The 21,013-nt window shown below is 40.4% G+C and overlaps 1 protein-coding gene across 8 annotated transcripts in view; it reads right to left on the reverse strand.

Annotated features, from left to right (window-relative positions):
• SEMA6D (semaphorin 6D) overlaps positions 1-21,013 on the reverse strand; it is a 277,199-nt gene that overhangs the window by 107,600 nt on the left and 148,586 nt on the right. For 3 of the 8 annotated variants that reach the window (XM_039491727.1, XM_039491732.1, XM_039491726.1), the window contains one exon: positions 9,057-9,154. The exons of 2 other annotated variants lie outside the window; for them this stretch is intronic. The gene's annotated coding sequence lies outside the window, so the exon portion shown is untranslated. Of the gene's footprint in view, positions 1-6,868; positions 7,023-9,056; positions 9,155-21,013 lie in introns of those variants that run through there. 3 more of the 8 variants (XM_039491729.1, XM_039491725.1, XM_039491731.1) reach the window with 3 other exon arrangements.

A 21,013-nucleotide genomic window follows, 5' to 3' on the forward strand; every position in this document is an offset into this window, starting at 1 on the left:
ATGTGTTAATCTATATTTACATTTTATTTCCTTAGAAAAAAGTGTTTATCTACTGTTGATGTTGCCAGTAAAATCAAGATGTCCCAGTATGTGTTATTTTGAGCACATATGTAACATTTCTTCTTTCCTCGTTATCGGTTTTATTATTATTGTATGTAAGGATTGTATATATTTCCATATTTGATCTGCTGCTCTAGCATCACAATAAGGTACTATGAAATAATATAGATTAATGCAAAAGCGGAACAGCGATGGGAGGATTCTTTTCATTACAATTCAAACCTATTGGGACATTGCAGGATCACAATTCAGCAAAAAAGACAAAGTCAAGTCAGGGAAACTTCTACTGATAACTCAAAAAATATTTCAAACGAGTCACAGCTAAAAGGCACTTAAATGAGGTACCAAAAAAAAAAAAAAAAAGAAATACCATTTTGTCTGAAATGGGCACTTATCATCCCTCACATGATACCGGATCAAGGTATGATTAAGGCTCTTTGAAGCTGAAATGTCATTTTGTTGTTGACTATTGACCCTCCTATCTTTTTTGCACCTTGGAAGTGATTTTGTTTAAGTGCCTTTGGGATGTTTTCTTCTACAGTCTTTGTTTGTTTATTTATTTTTGATTTACCAGAGGATATTTGCTGTACTTATCTTTGTTCCTTTTTGGACCTTTGGATAGTGTTTTCTGGGGGATATTTCTAATGTCAGAATGCCTCTGAAAGCAGTCTTCTTTCTGTTCACATTTCCCTTTTACAAATTAATCTCCATTTATACAGGAGTGCATCTTAAGATTTTTTTCTGGACAGCTGGCTAATATTCATCCACAAAACTGGCCTTCAAGGTTTATTTTCAGTTCAAAGGGGGGGAAAAAAAGTCAGATATCAAGGAAGGATGGAGAGAGAACATAGGTGACCATCAAGCCTATCTAACAACAATGTTCCCTGTCCATGTTGTTCCTATGAAGTACTGTGTACAGCAGTTTCAGAATGAGGAGAAGGGAATAGGAGTATTGTTGCTAGATTTCAGAATCCTTTCATTATAATTTCTCGTTCTCCCCAAACTCTTGTACATTTCTATCTCGCCAAACTCCTGTGCATTACCCTATCAGAGCAGTAGAATGCCAAAGGGGAGAGCTGGGTTCTAAGTGTCATTAACAACAGAGATGATCATATGTTCCTTCCACCCTCAACTTGTTCTTCTCATGGGGGTTTGTTCAGTATAGAATCAAGGAGGCGCATGCATACACAACAGTTTTTCATACTCTTAGGAAAAAAATCAATATGTTTAAACACACAAAGAGAGAGAGAGAGAGCACGCATGTAAACATGCTGTTTTCCCCCCAAAAGAATGAAAAACTGTTCTTTGAAGCTTTTAGAGCTTCTCAAAAACTTCTAAATGTTTTCTGGAACCAAACATTTTTTGGAGTTCACCCACTCCATGTGGAAAGTCCTTCAAGAAAAAAAGAAGTATCCGGTATTTATTTTTAGGAGAAAGGTATGGTAATAACCATCTACTTATCAGGCGTGTTAGAATTATTTCAAATTCTAGCTATAGCAAACTCAGGGATTGGGGGATGGGGACACATTAGGAGTTCTCGCTAACATGCATGTAAGGCACAAACATAAAGTTAGCAATCTTCCAAAATGATTTTAACTTTTGTAGATTACTCCTGAATAAGGCCTAATGCTTTAAATATAATTGCAAACTGTATTTTCTATCGTCAGCATATACACGTCTACCCCAATATAACGCAACCCGATATAACACGAATTCGGATATAACACGATAAAGCTGCACTCCAGGGGGGTGGGGCTGCACGCTCCGGCGGATCAAAGCAAGTTTGATATAACGCAGTTTCACCTATAATGTGGTAAGATTTTTTGGCTCCTGAGGACAGCATTATATTGGGGTAGAGGTGTATTTATAACTACCGTGGCCAACTTCTTGCCCTGTTGTTAACACAAAGGACCAGATTGTCATTTACATTCCCAGAGTAGTGTTGTCTACATACTCACCTCTTTTCTGAGGTTGAGGTCAGGAGTTTGAATTATTTGTTACACAGTAACTACCTTTTCCTTTATCTTTTTTTCAGAAAAAAATAATAAAAATTTGGCCATATCTACAGTGTGCCTACTAGAGAGATATAGATCAGATGTTCTAGTTTCTGTGTATGGTTCAAGGCTGAACAAAATTACTCACTTTTAGCAGATAACAGAATCTTAACCATCTGCCTTAAACTGAGATCAGATGTCTAATGTCTGAGCTGATATTTTATCCAAAGCTAGGTGTATTTGCCTTCCAGTTCTATCACTATGAGGGCTGGAAGCAGCAGTACGGATACACAATGGTTCCATATGAGCCCAGTGACATTTGCAGGGAGTGTGTAGTGTGTTCCCATGGATCTCTAGCGTAGGGTGGTTTATATATCTGTTGCCCCTGCTCATTCCACACTTCCACTGGTCATAAGGTCCAAGGTTACACAACAGTAGCAACCTCAAAGCCTTAGATGTTTCCTGCTAAGGTCTCCTCTTCAGTGTATTATTATGTAGGAATAGGATAGAGTAGAACCTGTTGATGCCATCATCCTGAATGGTATTGGCTACCTGATCTAAGTCAAATATTTTTGTCAAAGTTGTTTTAAGACATGTAATTACAGGCTCTGAAATATGGTCTCTGTGGGATTTTCTTTGAAAACAGTTTTAAAAAATGTCCTCAAATGTGAATGGTGCTGTTCTGTGGTGAATACTTGTAGGAGCCATCTTCACTCATCTATCGCTGTATTTTAGCATCACAAGTAAATATTCCTTAGTCTTCTAATATGTAAATAACTTAAAGGGTGTGTGTGCGTGCACCCCCCCCTCACATATGTATGTCTGTGTGTAGAGAGAGACATAAATTTCAAGGGATATGAAAAGTATTTCCTATATGGAGTTTTAAAGGGAAAGCAGCTGCATAAGTGAAGATATTCAGGAAAGAGTTCAGATCTGTTAAAATATTCAGACACTACTGTGTCCCTAGTCGGAATAGCACTGTACAGTATATGTGAAAACCAACCATAAGTTAAATCTTCTCATTTTACTCTTGGCAGCTCTCTTGGAGGATTAACAGTATACAGCTGTAGCATTAAACAGTTTTAAAAATCCAGCACTCGAAATATATCAGAATAATACAGGTTCTCTTTAAAATATAGTTGGTTTATTACCACAGATGAGCTGCAGATGTACAATTTAGCTATTTAAAGACAGATTTTTTTTGTCACCGCTCTTGGAATAGCTGAAAAATCTTGTTTGTGCCAGGACCTAAGCTGGAATTGTAGCGTTGCTCCATTAGTACCCATAGCTTTTTTTTTTTAGTTGAGTGTTTTCCCCTTTTTGTTTTCCTTGCCTTTTCTCTACCTCACATTTGGCTCTTTCCTACTGGTGTCCATAGCATCATCGCTATGGTAGACTGCAATGTTGCTGCAATGGAATTGTGCCAGTGGAGGTAATAGAATCAGTGATGTATGGGGAACAGAGTTCAAGGTCATTCTACTTTTTTCCCCTTCAGCATATCTCTCTGTGCTCTCTCAAGTCTTGGTAATCCTGATAATGCATGGATTAATTCTGTTCTTTTCTAATACATCAGTGAGAGACCAATAAAAGAGAGCTAAGCAATGTGGGTTAACTATACCCTGTAGCTGCAGGTAATGTATTTAATACAGGACATTTGAGTTGCCTTCAGATGTTCTTAAGTGTTGTTCAGACATTTTACTTGGGTTTTATTGCTATTGTAAAAGCTGTAAAAATATTAAACAAGATGATATTGGTCTGAATATGTCTTTGGGATGCCTTACTACTGGCTCATTTAAAACTATTTAGTTATTTGTGACTCCAGTGGCAAGGCACTATCCACATACCAAGAAGCCACAGTCCCTACCTGAAGAGCTCCCAATATAAGATAAGCTCCATACAAATGGGCAGGGAGAGGGATATAGTCAAAATATGCATGATATTTATATATAGATGTAGATATATTTATAGATTTTATACATCATTGTGTAAAACATGTTAAAAACATTAAGGTTGCAAAATCAAGCTCTCCAAAATTAGGAAATGCCAGAACTGAGGCCACCTGTGCAACCTTAATTCAGGCCCCTTGTGTGTATGCATTATGATGCAGTCTTTAATTATATGATCACATGCCATTTTTACCATGGAATCCCTCCCTCATTCAGTGCACAGGATGGGGGCTGTGCACTGAAAGTGCAGCTATTCAATACTTCTTTTGATCATCATTCAGTGCGTGGAGGGCCCCAGGCCTTCTATTCTGCATGTTATCCAAACACCACTCTGAAGACAGAATTATTAATTTCCTCATAGGCTTTTCTATGGTGCCTTTCACTCTAGTATCTGAGTGCTTCATAAATGTTAATGAATTTATTTTCACAACTCCCCCGTGAGATGAGGTGATATTATTTCCCCCATTTTCTGGATGTGGAACTGAGGCACAAAAGATTAAGGTCAAAAGTATTCACTAATTTTGGGTATCCAATCTGAGATGCCTAGGACTTGATTTTTCAGAAAACTTAATATTGCATAGTACTTTATATGTTCAAAGCACAGCTACCATTGATCTTAGCTTCAGCTATGAGTGCTCAGCACTTCTGCAAATCAGACTCCAGGTGTCTCAAGTTGGGAACCCAGAAAATGAGGACCACACAGTGGCCACCTATGAACTTTTTGGTTTATATGACTTGCCCAGTGTCATAGAGGAATTCTGTGGAGGAGGCAGGGATAGACTCCAGTGCAGCTGACTTAACTGGGAGACTGCCCTTTCTATTCCTGCAGCCCTCTGCCTTATTCAGCCTTAGCTAGACACTTGGCATTGCACAAAAGTTTAAGTTGAGCAAAGTTATAAGCAACTGAAAACAGGATCCTAGAATGGAAAGAATTGAGCAACCTGATCTATAAGCACTGCTTCTTGCACTGCCTATAATTTTTTTTCCTGATAAACACTCATCACCTGTACCTCACTGCCCCTTTACCTATTCACTGTTAGTTGGCCAATTTCTTGTAAGCATCATGGAAGAGCTGGGTTTTGAGGCCCTGTGAATCAGTTCAGAAAGGTCATTCAGTGTGTTAGGAGCAGCAAGGAAGCACAAAGATATTTATGAAAGAAGTTGGATAAATGGGAGGTGGAGGTCGTAGTCACTGAAGGAATGCAGGATATAGGGGAAAGTCCACACAGTAAGAGCAGATACATTGGGAGAGATTTGTGAGGAAATACTGAAAGTGCTAAACATATAGAACTTTGCTATGTAAAGACTTAAGGGCAACAATAACTGTACGAGTATTTGAAGGGTACAAAGACCAAGGAGAGAGAGTAATTATTTAGTAAGAGTGTAACTAAGAAAGGGTCATTTTAGGTGTAATACCAATAAAAGCTTCCAGGCCAGAATGCCTATTTTAGTTTATATATTCAGATGCTTCAAATGTATCCACCTAGTCACTTGAGGTACGTGTCCAATGAAATTACACCTACAGTATCACAAATTAACAAGAAATTATAAACTCCTCCTCGCCCAATCAATGCATCAGGACTGTCAATAACTTCGCCATTAGAACTGTCCAAAAAGGGGAATTCCTGCAAACTGGAATTTTAATTTCAGAAAAACCAAACCACAGTGTATCTGAAACAAAAATGTGCTTCCCAGATCCCTGGCAGCTGTCAGGGATCCTGGGGCAGCTGCCCTACTGGGCTGCCCAGCTACAGCTAGCTCTGAGCTAGCTGCCCCGAGAGTTGGGCCGCCCAGGGAGCCAGCTGGCCAGATAGTTTGATTCTGTGGCTGGGAGCCTGAAAGCCCCAAGTGAAGCCATGGCTCTCAGGGCTTTCAGGTTTCTCCAAATCTAGCTGGTGCTCTCAGGCTCCCTGCTGAAGTATCAGGAACCTAGACCATGAGAGCCACAATTTGAGCCAAATCTCCCAGAGATTCCAAAGCAGCAGGGAGCCTGGAAATCCTGAGAACTCCAGCTCCCAGGGTTTCCAGATGCTTTGCTGAAGAGCTGGGAGTCTAGACGCTGGCAGCCATGGCTTGAGCTGGGGTTTACAGGGCTCTAGGCCTACTGCAGGGACCCTGAAAGCTCTGTGAGACTCAGCTTGTAAGCTGCAGGCTCCTGGCCCTGGGACAGATTGCATGGTGGAGCTACCCTAAAGCTGTGGCCCCTACGAGTCATGTGGGCAGTCCACATGTTGGAGCCACAGACCCCAGAAGCTTTGGGTTCCTGGGGTCCTTTCAGTGAAAGTTTGGTTGAATCCAACTTGTTTTCATGAGAAAATTTGGGTTTGATAATCAGCATTTTGGAAAATTTTCCATTAGCTTTAATCCCCACAAAACTCACATCTACCCTCCTATTCCACTCCTTTCTCAAAAAGCATGGGAGACCTGATAAGCCTTTCTACACACCATGAGGATCAACAGACTGGGGATCTGTCAGATGAAGAAGAGACAAGCAGCTCAGTTACAATACTTAAAAATATATTTCCCTCCCTTTTCTCTGGGGATTATTATTTTGAGTGTCAGAGCTGATCTCAATTGTCATGATACCACACAAAGAGAACAACAGTGTCATATACAGCCAGGATTCAGATTATTGAGAGATGTAGAATAGCCTGTCTAGGGAAGTGGTGGTAGCCCCATTGCTCAAGGCTTTTAAAACTAGACTGAAGTAAACACTAAACAAACAAACAAACAAACAAAAAACAACCAAACCAAAAAAAACCCCTTCTGCTGGGATTGGTAGGCATATCCAGGCCTGCCCACTCCTCTGGTTTCCAATCTAGTGACTCTGTATGAAACAGTTGGAATCAATTTCTCCCTATTTCTTACTGTTTTCTACCATGCCACTCTTGTAGGCTGTTTCCCTGGTTCACTTTCTGTGATCCTCTTCCTCAGGAGGTCCAGCTACGAGGGCAGCTTCTCACCAGGCTCTTGCTGAAAGTCCCTTTTCTCAGTGATTCTTCAGCTTCCCTGGCAACTACTTCTCCCTTCAGACCTGCAGCCTTTTTATCTCCACAGCTGTTGCAGGGCCACCAATCAGACACAGCTGAGAAGGCAGCTAGTCTTCAGTAGTTGGGAGATCATAGGCTCTGTACATCCCATGACAGTGGGAGAAAGAAAATACTGTAATCCACATTTTTACAGATGGACAACTGAGGAAGAGAGTGATTAAAGACTTAATCCAATGTCCATTGAAGTCAATGGGAGACTTCTATAGGTCACACAGCAGTCCACAGCAGAGCCAGAAACTACACCCAGGTCTTCTTAGTCCCAGTCCAATATCTTAATCACAAGACCATCCTTCTATGATGCTTTCAGACTGGCAGAGTAAACATCAATTGTATTTTTGGTTACTGATAATGTTGCTACTAAGAACTTCTGCAAAGGGACAGAAATAAGAAGTGAATGCCCTTTAAAAACAGAATGATGAGAAGGCATTTACATGTGCACTGTGCTATTCCAGCAACCAAAGCTTTAAAAAAATGTGACCAAAGGTGGCGAATAATGATAGAGAGCAAAATTGTGAAGTTGCTATGGTAACTATTATCAACTCAGACAGGCGCTGATACAAGCTCTTATTAGGTATGTTCAACCAAACATTTTATTTATAGTCAAACTCCAAAATTGACAATTTAAAGTTAACAGAAATTAAAACATAACCCAGGATTTATACAGTTAGTGGCTCTAGAGTTAAGGCTGATACAATGTTTCCATTCTTCTATCTTATTTTCATCACTTTCAATGTTCCAGAAAAACTTCCAAAAACCTTCAGTGCTACAGCTGCTCATGCTTGCCCGTAGCCTCAGAGTGAATTGTTTTGGAAAGTGGAAGAAAACCTTTCAGCCTTTTTGAGTTCTCTTTGGTGGGTGGGGGAGATCTGGAGAGATGATGTTTTTCAGCCATTGAAATAATCATTTTGCTACCTAAAGATCATGTTATGAGTGTGGATATTACACTGCTTTCCTGAATTGAAATAAGCCAAAGAAAGTGCTATATTCTCTTGGCCATCAGTGAATTTAGTTGACTTTACAGCAGAAATGAGGATTAGGAGGCAGTTTATAATTTGACAAAACTAAAACATCCTCTCTCTGCAGAACAAACCTCTTTAAGGCCCTGATGCACCAAGGCACTTAAGCCTTAGTGGTACTACTCGTGTACTTAAAGTTAGGCATGTGCTTAAGTACCTTGCTGGATTGAGACCAAACTTCTCAACTTGTTACGTATGTCGTGGTTCAAACACAAATTTAAAACTAACTTTAGCACATTCATATTATGTTATAGAAGTCTAAGTCATCCTGGTATTAAATTCATGTTGGCATTTAGGTGTGCCTAACTCCCATCGCTATTAATGGGAATTAGACCCCTAAATACCTTTAAAATTTTTGTCCCTATTAGGGCCTGCTGAGAGTTCTTTGAAAATTGCAGAACCCCAGAGCCCACACAGAGCCCTGTTCTGTCCAGTGGGGCTCTGTGAGAACACAGGGGCCTACCTATGCACAGATTGTTGCTTGATGGAGCCATAGTAAATTGCAAACTTAAGAAACAGCAGATGAATATGCTTGAAAATTAGATCTGAGTGAAAACTGGAATTTCTGTCCTGTAAGAAATTCCAACACTTTGCACTTGTTTTCATCACAAATGTGGATGAAATGCTGAAATATTGACATTTTTGTGGAATGAAAAGTTAGAGAAATTTTAGATTCGGAAATGATCAAATATTTGGTTTTGAATCAATTTGTCATCAAACTGAATCTGCCTAAGGTGCCATGTTGCCTCATGGGAGTTGTAGTTCAGGTGCCTCATGTCCTCATTCTTCCCTATGGGCTGAGCTCCCTGGCCTCAGTAGAGTACCACAGTCATGTGACAGTGTTGGAAATCTCTTTCTCCAGTTTTCTTCCTAAACAGAATTCTGACAAGATCAACAAGATTTTGTTGGTCCATTTCAATGGAACTGCATATTCCAACAGAAAGAGGTTCTATCAAAACATCTCTGACCAGCTCTAGACGGTCCCCTTACCTCCCAGTCTGAATGTCATCCTATGCATTATCTTTGTTTTGGTTTGTAAGCACTCTGACGTTGGGACCATGTGTTTATCTTTCCAAAGAATTGGAATTCTATAAATACAAAATAATAATAATAAAATAAGGTAAAAGAATATGTAAAAAGTTCATGAATGTAACAAAGTTTGAGATTTAGACTGAACAAAATTAAGAAATTCTGTTTCAAGGTTCTCCTAACAGCCTTGATTCTGCTTCTTATACACATGCAGATCTTTCATTATAGGATCACAGCACAGATGCAGAAATATAAAATGAAACAGACACACATCTAATAAGGTTGTAGGAAAAAGTGCTGTTTCAACAAAAAATCAATAGTATAACAGCCAACTTACTTACACAGTCTTACTGCAGGAATAATATTACAATTCTGCATAAGTAGTCATATAAAATGTTTGTGATTATTATAGAAAGGTTAGCTTCCTTCCATTAAATAACATGTATAGTTTGCTTAATATGGCATATTGCCCACTGCTATATGGTCATGAATTAAAAAGCCTATTGTAATACATATTCACAAGGAGGCAAAATTTAGTATTGCTCTGGGAACCTTAACTGAATTTCCAGATTTCTTGCATGCATCAAATCATAATCTGCATTTATGTTACTTTTTTCACATTAAAGATAAAATTACCTTTTTCTAAAAAATCTCAAACCCTTTAGTATAGTTTTATTGTATATAACTTTAACGTGATCACTGGAATAATATTTCCATGGATACTGAGAGACATTGCAAAACATTCTATTTTTACATCACATTTCAGATAATTTATTGTTTCTTTTAAGTGTTCTTAGGTCTGCCAGACATACTTTTCCTACCATGATATATTAGTATAAAGCCTGGATTTCTATTTTCTTTTATTCTGAACTTAGGAAAAGTAGCATTCTTCTCCATTCCATAATGTACATCCAAAAGCCATTCCAGCACAGTACATTATCTTTCTTGATGTCAATTTTAATTATATCAGCTAATCAGCTATCTATCAAATTTAATTATATTATACTGTAGTTAAGGTTTTTGTGAAATATCTGTTAACTGGATATATTTTACATTATAACAGCTTGTATTAAAGTAATTATTTTGGGGGGCTGTTAACTAATTATAAGAGACTCTATTTTTGATATAGCTAATTAGCTTATTTCATATTTGTGAGGGAAATGTGAGTACATTTGCCTGTGTCCCCTTGAACATCCTTAAAAATGAGGGTGTCACCAGGGGGTTGTTGTTTTTTTAAAAATAATTCTCAGTCATGTCAGTATGCATCATTTTAATGTGATTGTAATGATAGCCCTGATGTGCCCGCCAATCCCACTTAATACAGTCACACATCCTGTGGCTGGGTTTGTTGCTGTGTGTGCAACTTGCCGAGACACAAAGTAGTATGCTTGGAGTCCATAGGCAGTTCAAAGGTAGCCATGCCATTTGGAGCTGTGCTGAACTTTTTTCAACTACAAAATCTCTCTCTCACAGTTTTCAGATTTATTCCTGTCACATATTTTTCCTTACAGCAGAGTGACTATTTTCCTATTTCGATGGCTTTGATATCATGGACTAAACATCAAGATAAATATAAATATATTTTGGAGATAAGCTTGTCAGTTTCTGTTCCAATTATCATTCAACATTGAAAACTCGGAGTTAGTTTGCTTATCAGTGAGAACATTTAGTTTGCACCTGCACAATGAGTTATTGCAGCTGAGAAAGAAATGATATCAGGCTTTCTTTGCGGAAAACTAATGTATATACCATGTTAGGCTTTTGAACAGAGCGCTTGTGTTATGTCATCTCAGTGCATCACATCCATACAATGCAATCTAAGTGAATTAATATTGTGAAGAACCCGTATGGCAAAGCACCCGCTTCCTACCACCAATGTAAAGTAATATTACCTTGGGTGAGCAGGAGAGCAATTATTCATTTGGACTGTATAACAACTTTTTTTGGTTAAATATTACAGAGAGCAAGGGCTTTCAACAGCAACAAAAAAACCGTACATTAGTGCACAGACATGCAATATCTTTTGAAATCTATGGGGAATGTTTCTATCTACTGTGGTTGATACAATGCGAACAAACAGCTAGCAGCTCTTTTGTCTCTTTATCACTTTGCACCAATTTTAATCAAATATCAAACACTTTTGCTGGAGGGAAGAGTTATCTTTGCAGACTCCACATTCCAGAATTTCTGTAAATTGATCTTGCACATGTCTGTGGCTGACAAGTGAAATGTGAAAAATCTTTTCTGAATTATTTTTATGGCCTGCAGGGACCCACTGGAATGGTGAAAAAATAAGGTTGTGATGAAGTTCAGAAACCAGTTACAGTGATTTAAAATGATTCCCCAGAATTTTAATACTGCACCCAGTCCAACAGTCCAATTCCCACTGGAGGAATAGAGGAGAAATGCACCTTTCCCCCCCAAACCACTAGTTTTTAACCGGAAACTTGGGAGAGATTTCCCACTTCACCACTGCAACTGGATATGCAACAAACGTACACAAATTGTTACAAGGTCAAATTTTCAAAAGTGTTTGGGGCCCAGATTTTCAAATGTTTAGTACTCATATAAATTGGGACCAAGTTTTCTCAGGAGGTCAGTTCCCATTTGGCACCTAAATTAGGGGCACAGTTTCAAAAGTTTGGCACACTGAAGCTCTCACAGTGGCACTGTTGACTAGATTTTCAAAATATCCACTCATTTAGGGGCCTACGTGGGAGATGAACTGTTCTGAAAATAGTTGTAGGTGCTGAGCCCTTCTGAAAATTCTGACCATAATGTACAGAAAATAGGCCAGATATCATAATGTTTGTAATGCTTCCAATAGCCATTTGGTACACTCTTAAAATTCATCACTTTGTATTTTTCTACATTTCTCAGATAAGAACTTGTAAACCTATAAATAGACAGTTTCCCATCTGTACTCTTCAGGGTTCGTACTTAAAGAGGACTGAAATCAAGACACTCACTGCTGGTTCATTGACAGTTAGAGCTTCCCCTCGACCCCCAACTTTTTTCTCTTCCAGAAAAGTAGTAGAAAAACAAAAAATAGCTCTCTTCAGACATAGTTTACTTCCTCTGTTCCCTCATTGACTTATAAAAACTCAGATACAATACTTTGCTTTTGTATAATTTTTATCAATAAAGTTTCACTCATTAGAATCTAGAGATGCTGAACAGAACACAGATCAAAATAATCTGCTCTTAATTTCATAAAGGTGAAATATGGAAACCTTTATGAAACAGGCCAAGCACACAATATCAGGGACCTAAATGACCGGCCTACACATACTAATTACGTTAATATCTTCTTGAAGTGACAGTATACATACGGATCTTTCAGAATTAAAGCTTATTAGATTTTACATGGAATGCAACTGATGGCATATTTATTTAGCTGGGTCTTACTTACCAATCACAAAGAATAAGAAACATTCTTATATGAAGTACTGTAATTTGGACATCACTAGCCAGGGCTGCATAAATTGAAACCCTACAAACCCGCAGTACATTAGCATAGTGATCATATTGATTCTGTAATACTAAACCACCGTAGAAGTAATTACATTTCACAATGATCACAACACTAAATATTTAGGGGATGACTATATGCTATATTAAGCCATTTATAATTAGTCAAACTACAAATGGTTTTCTGTTTGTCCATGATTTATCCTTGGTGTGAGGCAGCATTTTGAAGGTAAGCCTATTATTATATATTTTTTTAATCTGTAGAAGGCTCATCAATTCCCCTCCTCCCCCGATCTGACTTCATTTATTACAAAGGCAATGCAAGGAGAAGGAGAAGTTTCAATATGCAGCTATACAAGAGTGGAGTGAATGCAGGCAACTAGAAATGTGGATTGAGCCACCTGCAATAAGAGAGTTATGTTCATTCTTCGTCTCCAAGGGTAGCAGGGATTAGGTTTAGCATGTTAATTCAGTATGGCATAAAATGGTTTAAAGCCTTCGCATAATGCCCTATATACAGAAAGTGCTGCAAGCTCTGTGAAGAATCCTTGTCAATTGCAAAATGTTAGTGAATTACACACCAACTCCAGTTTGTATTTTTAGCAGTGGATTTTATTTATTCCCCTTCCCTCAATAAGTCTAGGGTTTAACATACACATGGACAGGGCCGGCTCCAGCTTTTTGGCTGCCCCAAGCGGCGAAGGAAAAAAAAAAGATAAAGCCGTGATCAGCGGCACTTCGGTGGCAGCTCTACCGCTCCGCTTCATTCTTCGGCGGCAATTCGGCGGCCGGTCCTCCCCCGGAGAAGGACTGAGGGACCCGCCACCAAATTGCTGCTAAAGACTCGGACTTGCCACCCTTTTCATTGGCCGTTCCAAGCACCTGCTTCCTGCGCTGGTGCCTGGAGCTGGCCCTGCACATGGAGCAAATAAAGATGTTTTGTTTGCCATCTCATAATTTGCAGATATAGATGTATAACCACTGCTATTTCACATATATATAAAGTTAACAGGGGTTACAGCAAAGACCCTGTGTGCTAGGCGGCATATACAACTTGATCATGTGGCAGAAACCTTGGAATTATGCAGTATTGCCCCCATGTCCTCTCTTTCTCAGTGCCCTTCCCCAACCAATCCCACTACAATCAATACAGTTTCTCTTGTTATTTGATATTTAATTTTATTTCTTTTTGTCTCTGCTGGGACAGGAACAGAAATTAAGTATGGGCAGATTTTGTCATTCCCCACTCCAACAAAGCAAACTAACAACTAGCTCCTTCACTACATGCCCTTGCACTGTTTGCCACCACATCCAACAAGGATGGACAACTACGTGAGATTGATGTTTCTCCTGAAATGGATCAGAATTGAACTAGTTGTACATGGGGAGGAGGTGACCAGTTCTCTGTGGGGAAAGAAGTAGTTCAGGACTATTTAGAAAAGCTGGACGAGCACAAGTCCATGGGGCCGGATGCACTGCATCCGAGGGTGCTAAAGGAGTTGGCCGATGAGATTGCAGAGCCATTGGCCATTATCTTTGAAAACTCATGGTGATCGGGGGAGGTCCCGGATGACTGGAAAAAGGCTAATGTAGTGCCCATCTTTAAAAAAGGGAAGAAGGAAGATCCAGGGAACTACAGGCCAGTCAGTCTCACCTTAGTCCCTGGAAAAATCATGGAACAGGTCCTCAAGGAAATCAATTCTGAACCACTTAAAGGAGGGGAAAGTGATCAGGAACAGTCAGCATGGATTCACCAAGGGCAAGTCATGCCTGACTAATCTAATTGCCTTCTATGATGAGATAACCAGCTCTGTGGATGAGGGGAAAGCAGTGGATGTGCTATTTCTGGACTTTAGCAAAGCTTTTGATACAGTCTCCCACAGTATTCTTGCCAGCAAGTTAAAGAAGTATGGGCTGGATGAATGGATGGTAAGGTGGATAGAAAACTGGCTAGATGGTCGGGCTCAACGGGTAGTGATCAATGGTTCCATGTCTAGTTGGCAGCCGGTATCAAGTGGAGTGCCCAAGGGTCGGTGCTGGGGCCGGTTTTGTTCAATATCTTCATTAACGATCTGGAGGATGGTGTGGACTGCACCCTTAGCAAGTTTGCAGATGACACTAAACTGGGAGGAGTGGTTGATACGCTGGAGGGTAGGGATAGGATACAGAGGGACCTAGACAAATTAGAGGATTGGGCCAAAAGAAATATGATGAGGTTCAACAAGGACAAGTGCAGAGTCCTGCACTTAGGACGGAAGAATCCCATGCTCTGCTACAGACTAGGGACCGAATGGCTGGGCAGCAGTTCTGCAGAAAAGGACCTAGGGGTTACGGTGGACGAAAAGCTGAATATGAGTCAACAGTGTGCCCTTGTTGCCAAGAAGGCTAATGGCATTTTGGGTTGTATAAGTAGGGGCATTTCCAGCAGATCGAGGGATGTGATCATTCCCCTCTACTCAGCACTGGTGAGGCCTCATTTGGAGTACTGTGTCCAGTTTTGGGCCCCACACTATAAGAAGGATGTGGATAAATTTGAGAGAGTCCAGCGGAGGGCAACAAAAATGATTAGGGGGCTGGAGCACATGACTTATGAGGAGAGGCTGAGGGAACTGGGATTGTTTAGTCTGCAGAAGAGAAGAATGAGGGGGGATTTGATAGCTGCTTTCAACTACCTGAAAGGGGGTTACAAAGAGGATGGATCTAGACTGTTCTCAGTGGTAGAAGATGACAGAACAAGGAGTAATGGTCTCAAGTTGCAGAGGGGGAGGTTTAGGTTGGATATTAGGAAAAACTTTTTCACTAGTAGGGTGGTGAAGAACTGGAATGGGTTACTTAGGGAGGTGGTGGAATCTCCTTCCTTAGAGGTTTTTAAGGTCAGGCTTGACAAAGCCCTGGCTGGGATGATTTAGTTGGGTTTGGTCCTGCTTTGAGCAGGGGGTTGGACTAGATGACCTCCTGAGGTCCCTTCCAACCCTGAGATTCTATGATTCTATGATTCTAGTTGACAATGCTGCTGTTTAAAAATCATTAGGGTTCAGTGCTAATAGTCTAATAAGGACAATTCACACTTTTCTCAGCGTTATTATTTTCTGCAGATTCTAGTAGGTTTTCAATAATTTTAAGGCTTTCTTCTCAATCGTAAGGGCTAGGGACTTGATTTTTTAAATGAAAGCTTTGATTCTGGAACACAGTTACATGGAAAACTGAAAAAGAATGGTGATTATGTGGCAATTCACATGCCTGCATAAACACATTATATATAGGGGCTTGAACATAGCCAATTTAAATCAGAAACAAGTATTTTTTTTCTTCTAGGGAAATACATAATAATTTTGAATATAGATATGTAGTGCCTTTCAAACAGTAACTAATGAAGCCTCACAAACCTCTTGGAGGGAGGTAAGGCATTTATCGGAATTGCCACTGAAATGCAGCCATCTGAGGAATAGAAAATATTAGTTGCTTAATAACTCCCCACAACTCTACTCAACACTTAAGGATAGCAGTGAAGTATATCCATCTTGGTACGTGCCTCATTTGGCTGAGAGATTTGAACATGTGTTTGAAGTATGCCTCTAGCAATGGGCAAACTCACACATCCCCATCTCCAAGCAGGGAAACAAGCCATTCAAGGCAAAAGGAATAGGACAACATACACAGGAAACAGGGACGTATTAGATGCTGTTTCATGGACGTGCCAAGTAATTGGAGATGATTCACAACAGCTCCCAGATTCCCAATATTGACAGTGTAGAGACAGGTCTGAAAGCCACACTCTGTTGTCGTAAGACCTGCTGTACAGGTGAGGATTTCACAGCATCTCAGACATGGAGAATGTGAATACATCCCCTGCAGCCTCTAAGCAAGGGCCAGGATATGGACTGTATGGAGCATGATAGAGTAAACACAGTATTTCTCTAAGCTAGTGTGTTTGTATGCACATTTTCATTTTCTGCTCTCCTTTGTGCTTCATGAGACCATTTGGCCTCCTGTGTCTGGAAGAAACATAGTGCCAAATTCTGTTCTCAGCTACATGGTACATAATCAACTTCAGTGGATTTACTTAAGATTTACACCATTGTAACAGAGCAGAATTTGGATCAGAGCATCCTTTTCCCGCTATCTATAGAAAAAACAGATTTAGAGGTTTTTATGTATATTGGATGAAGAAGTCCAAAGATATACAGTAAATACATCTTAACAGTATAAAAAAATTATCAAGTTAACAATTCCAATTTCAAAATCTGTTTTATAACCTTGTTTAGTTTCACTCTGCAACACAATTTGACTCTATTTTTATTTTGAAATTGTCTAGTAATAACTCTTAAGAGTCCAAAGATTTTTTAAGCAGTCCTAAGAATCTTTAAACATATTTCAGCTAAATAGCTCACCCAATCCTCAGCTGTAGTTCTAACCTTTATTTTTGCTGCTTTGTGATATTCATGTGAAAAGCCACCATAGCCTGAGGTTTGGAAGTTGGGAGATTATGCTTTGGCCCTCTGGCATGTACTTTTGTCAGTTTTCTAATCTCTGCATGAAGTCTTCTGGCTTTTAAGAGAGACCAACTGATGTTCCCTGAAGCATGTATATTCTTTCAGCAGCATGAAAGAAGTTAGCCATTGTCATTTACAATCTCAAAGTTTTAATCTCTCTTTATTTTCAAATTAATTAGTCTTATTAGCTTAATTGCATGAACCAGGTTCAAAGTACAGGCACTAATGTCATCTGCCTTCTACAACTATCTATAGAGTAAAGGCCATATAGACCATGTCTGCATGCAATACAGACGTTCAGCAGAACCAGACACCTAAAATGGCTTAAGAGATAAAATCCCTTAAATAAGCTTGAGACAGACCTGAATTTATTTAAATGTCTAATTCTAAATGTACTTATGCTTAGTAGTAATGTTTACCATCTGTCTTACTCTGGCTGTTGAGGTAATTGTAAAGCTATAAATAGCCAAACATATGCTACACATATTTGGGCCTTAAATACAACAGCCTTGTGTTAAACAACTGGAAATAATAATAATAATAAGTGATATAAATCTGGGCATTATTCACAGTGAGTCGAGAAAAGATCATTCAAGGTTTTAGCTGTTGTGTTGCCTGTGATAAATATTCCTCCCTAGGCATGGCTGAGATGATGGCATTGCTTACAGGCCCAATTCTACAAGTTGCTAGTCCTGTCTGTGACTCCGACCCACAAAAAACAACATTTCAGTTGTATACAGCAGACACCTTCAGAAAATAATACAGATTGAGACCAAACTGCAAACTGAACAAATAAATATATTTTAGTCTGTAAATGACTAATGCTGACATTTCAGTTGATACTCCCTCTTCTTTTAAAGATTAGAGCACTGGAGAACGATATACAGCTGCAGAAATGACTAAAGCCTAACTTGCAAGGACTGCTTTTATTTGAATTAGATGATTTTTGTATCTCTTATACCTATAGTCACACTAACAGCAGTCATAAAGCTATTACATTGATACAACTAAAAATACTATTGATACCAGTTATCTGTGGGAACATCATCCCACTAATCATAATTGCCCACATGTGTCCTCCTGGAATAAAAATGTAGGGAGAGGAACAAAACACTCCAACTATTTAAGTGTGCCTCAGGGGTCATGCTCTTCCCCCACCTCCTCCCCAAACACACACTCTGTGAAGAACCATCAGAAATGTAGAGCTACGGAGAGATGTGACCATGGAGACCACATAGTTAAGAACTGGGATGTGATCATTTCCTTCCACAGGCGATGGCTCTTGGGAAGGAAATCCCAGTGATGATCTCCTCATCTGACACTGTCATTCCTCTGTACGTGTGTGTGTATGTGTATAAGAAAGAAAGAGAGAGAGAGATTGCTCTTATGTGGGGCCACCCTTAAACTTGGTGGATTCCCAGGTGTTGGCATGGAGATCGTATATCTCTACACTGGCTTTGGCCCCCCCCAATGGACCAGCCTGCCCTGGAGCTGCTCTACTGGAAACATCTCTGGACATGGTGACACGTAGGGACTGGTATGGGTGGGGAGAGGAGAACTCAGTGAAGAAAAATATGGTCCCAGATTAGACAGGGAATGATGTGGGTCCTATGTAGCCCTGCCCCTGGCATGGCCAGTCTTTGCCCCATCCCTACCAGAGATACTGGAGCTAGTAAAAGAGGATGGTGTTGAGGAGGTGGCTGACTCCTCAGCCATGCTGGAAGAGAGGGAGAAATGCTCTGTTAAGATCTGTGAGGCTAGGCAGGAATGAACTGGGCTTAAGGTTTCTTACTGAATCCAGGCTGGTTTCTTGCTGAATCCTGGCTGGATTCATGGGAAGTCCCAGGTGCTATTGGATGCAGGCACTGCACTCTGTGTCACAAGTGCAAAGGAGTAGTGACTGATGTTTCAAGCACCATTAACTAATCCCCACCATTTGTGTAGGCTTTAGTTCATGTAAGCAACAGGACACATTAAACAGATTGACTTTTCTTCAGCTTCTTTCCAACCTCACCACTTCTCCTCTTTTTCCAAGCAGCCAATTGGCTGCACACTTATGTTATGAAAGGAAAAGTAGAGGATGTATAAGAGACATCTCATGTTGCTGTCATTCCCCTGCGTATGGGTTCCTTCCACCCCTCCAATGGTTTTGCTCCCATCTGCACCAGATTGATGATGGTTCCTCTTTGGCTAAATCCAGAGAGTTGCTATGGACATCTGTTCCTGCACCTGTTGAGCCTGTACCTGAGGAGAGCCCTATAAGATTCAAGCCTCTCCCACCGTATTAGTCAACATAAATATTAAAAAGCTGTTGGGAGAACTAGTAAAACAACATGAGTTAAACAGTTCTTAAAGTGATCTGAACAAGGGTGTCTGGGCTCCCTCCCTTGGCTGTGTGAGTGGCATCAGCTCCTAAGGGAGGGCATAGAGCTCTGACTGTTTCCTGCAGCATCTCTGCTTGGCTGCTTACATCCCAGGAGGTGGGGAAGTAGGGTGGGCAGCCAATCTAAAGGCAGCCAGGCAGGACTGTAATGTGTGACCCTCAGCCACCTGGCTGGAGAGGTAGACGTTTTATTTGCTAGGGTCGGTGACCCCTTGCCCCAGGTGCACTTTATGCACTGGGGCTGAACTGCCAGCTGTGTGCAGTGTGCTCCCAACTCAGTGTCTCCTTCACAACAGATGGGTTGCTAGACTTCAGCCCAGGTAAGAATGAGGAGATGCTGGTAGGCAGAGGGAAGTGCTTGAGAGAACTCCCCTCCCCTAAGTCACCCTGTTCATAGACTGTCACATCCCTTCTCTGCCTTGGGGTCCTTTAGACTCAGTGCTAGTAGACTCTCATATAAACATGGGGGCAAACGGCACCCAGTTCCATTTGCGACTGACTAGAAGACTGTGCTCCAACCTATCAGACAGCCTTGGCCAGTGACCCAGGTCTTCATGAGCATCATGCTTGACTGTTGTAACTCACTAGTACAAAAGGAAACAGCCTATCTGCTTAGCAACACATGTGGGATCATCACTCCAGTGCCCTGCTCACAGCCCTGAGCCCTCACTGAATGCAGACTCCAGTTCAAGCTCTGTGTACTGATAGTCAAAGCCCTCCATGGGAGGCTGAAGAAGATACAGCTGCCAATGCCCTGGTATGCCCTGCTACTTGAGATGTTACACAGACAGAATGGAGGCTAGCAATGGGAACAGCAGTCACCAGTGGGGCTGTAGGGATCCTGTTTCTGTGTAGACTTAGAAGAAGGAAAATGGAGGTGAGGTGGGAGAGGTGGGGGTGAGTGAGAGAAAATTGCAGAGAGGTTGAAAAAAGCGATGCTGGGGAGGAGGCGAAGAGGAACAGCAAGGGGAACAGAAACATATTGGCAATGGGAGGTGAACTGGGAGGCTATAACTGGAAGATGATGCTTTTTACCTATGTTGTTAGACTTATTTTCAAATGTTTAAATAGGAAGTGTTATAAAAATGCTTACATTAATTATCCTATTTGCTATTGCACTACAAGGGTAATATACCAGGCCAAAATGTGATCCAGGAGGGGCTAGCAAGAACTTCCTCTCTTGAACATTGTACATTCTTCATAAGGGTCACTGAGAGCAGAGTATGGTCCTCATTTATTTATCAAGTAATGATATGGCAATTTCCGAGTGGGAAAATAAAGACAGAATATGCTCATATCAAAGCAAACTGTGCACTTCCTGCCTCTCAAGCTGAAGTTATAACATGTGCTAGAAAGGAGATGAAGTGCAAGCCAATACACAGCCAGCACATATGGAAAACAAAATGCAAACCCGTTCAAATTAATTTGTATTGTCTACATTCTCTTCCCTATGGTTTAACTCTATCCTCAAGAAAATGAAAATGTTTGTTTTTAAATATTGTTAAAGGTATTGCATTTCTGGGTGAGATGTTTGTTAAAGATGGAATTAAAACCTGTTCTGACCTCTAGTC

Source organism: Mauremys reevesii, linkage group 10 (genome assembly GCF_016161935.1).
Source record: "Mauremys reevesii isolate NIE-2019 linkage group 10, ASM1616193v1, whole genome shotgun sequence".
NCBI classification, from domain to species: Eukaryota; Metazoa; Chordata; order Testudines; family Geoemydidae; genus Mauremys; species Mauremys reevesii.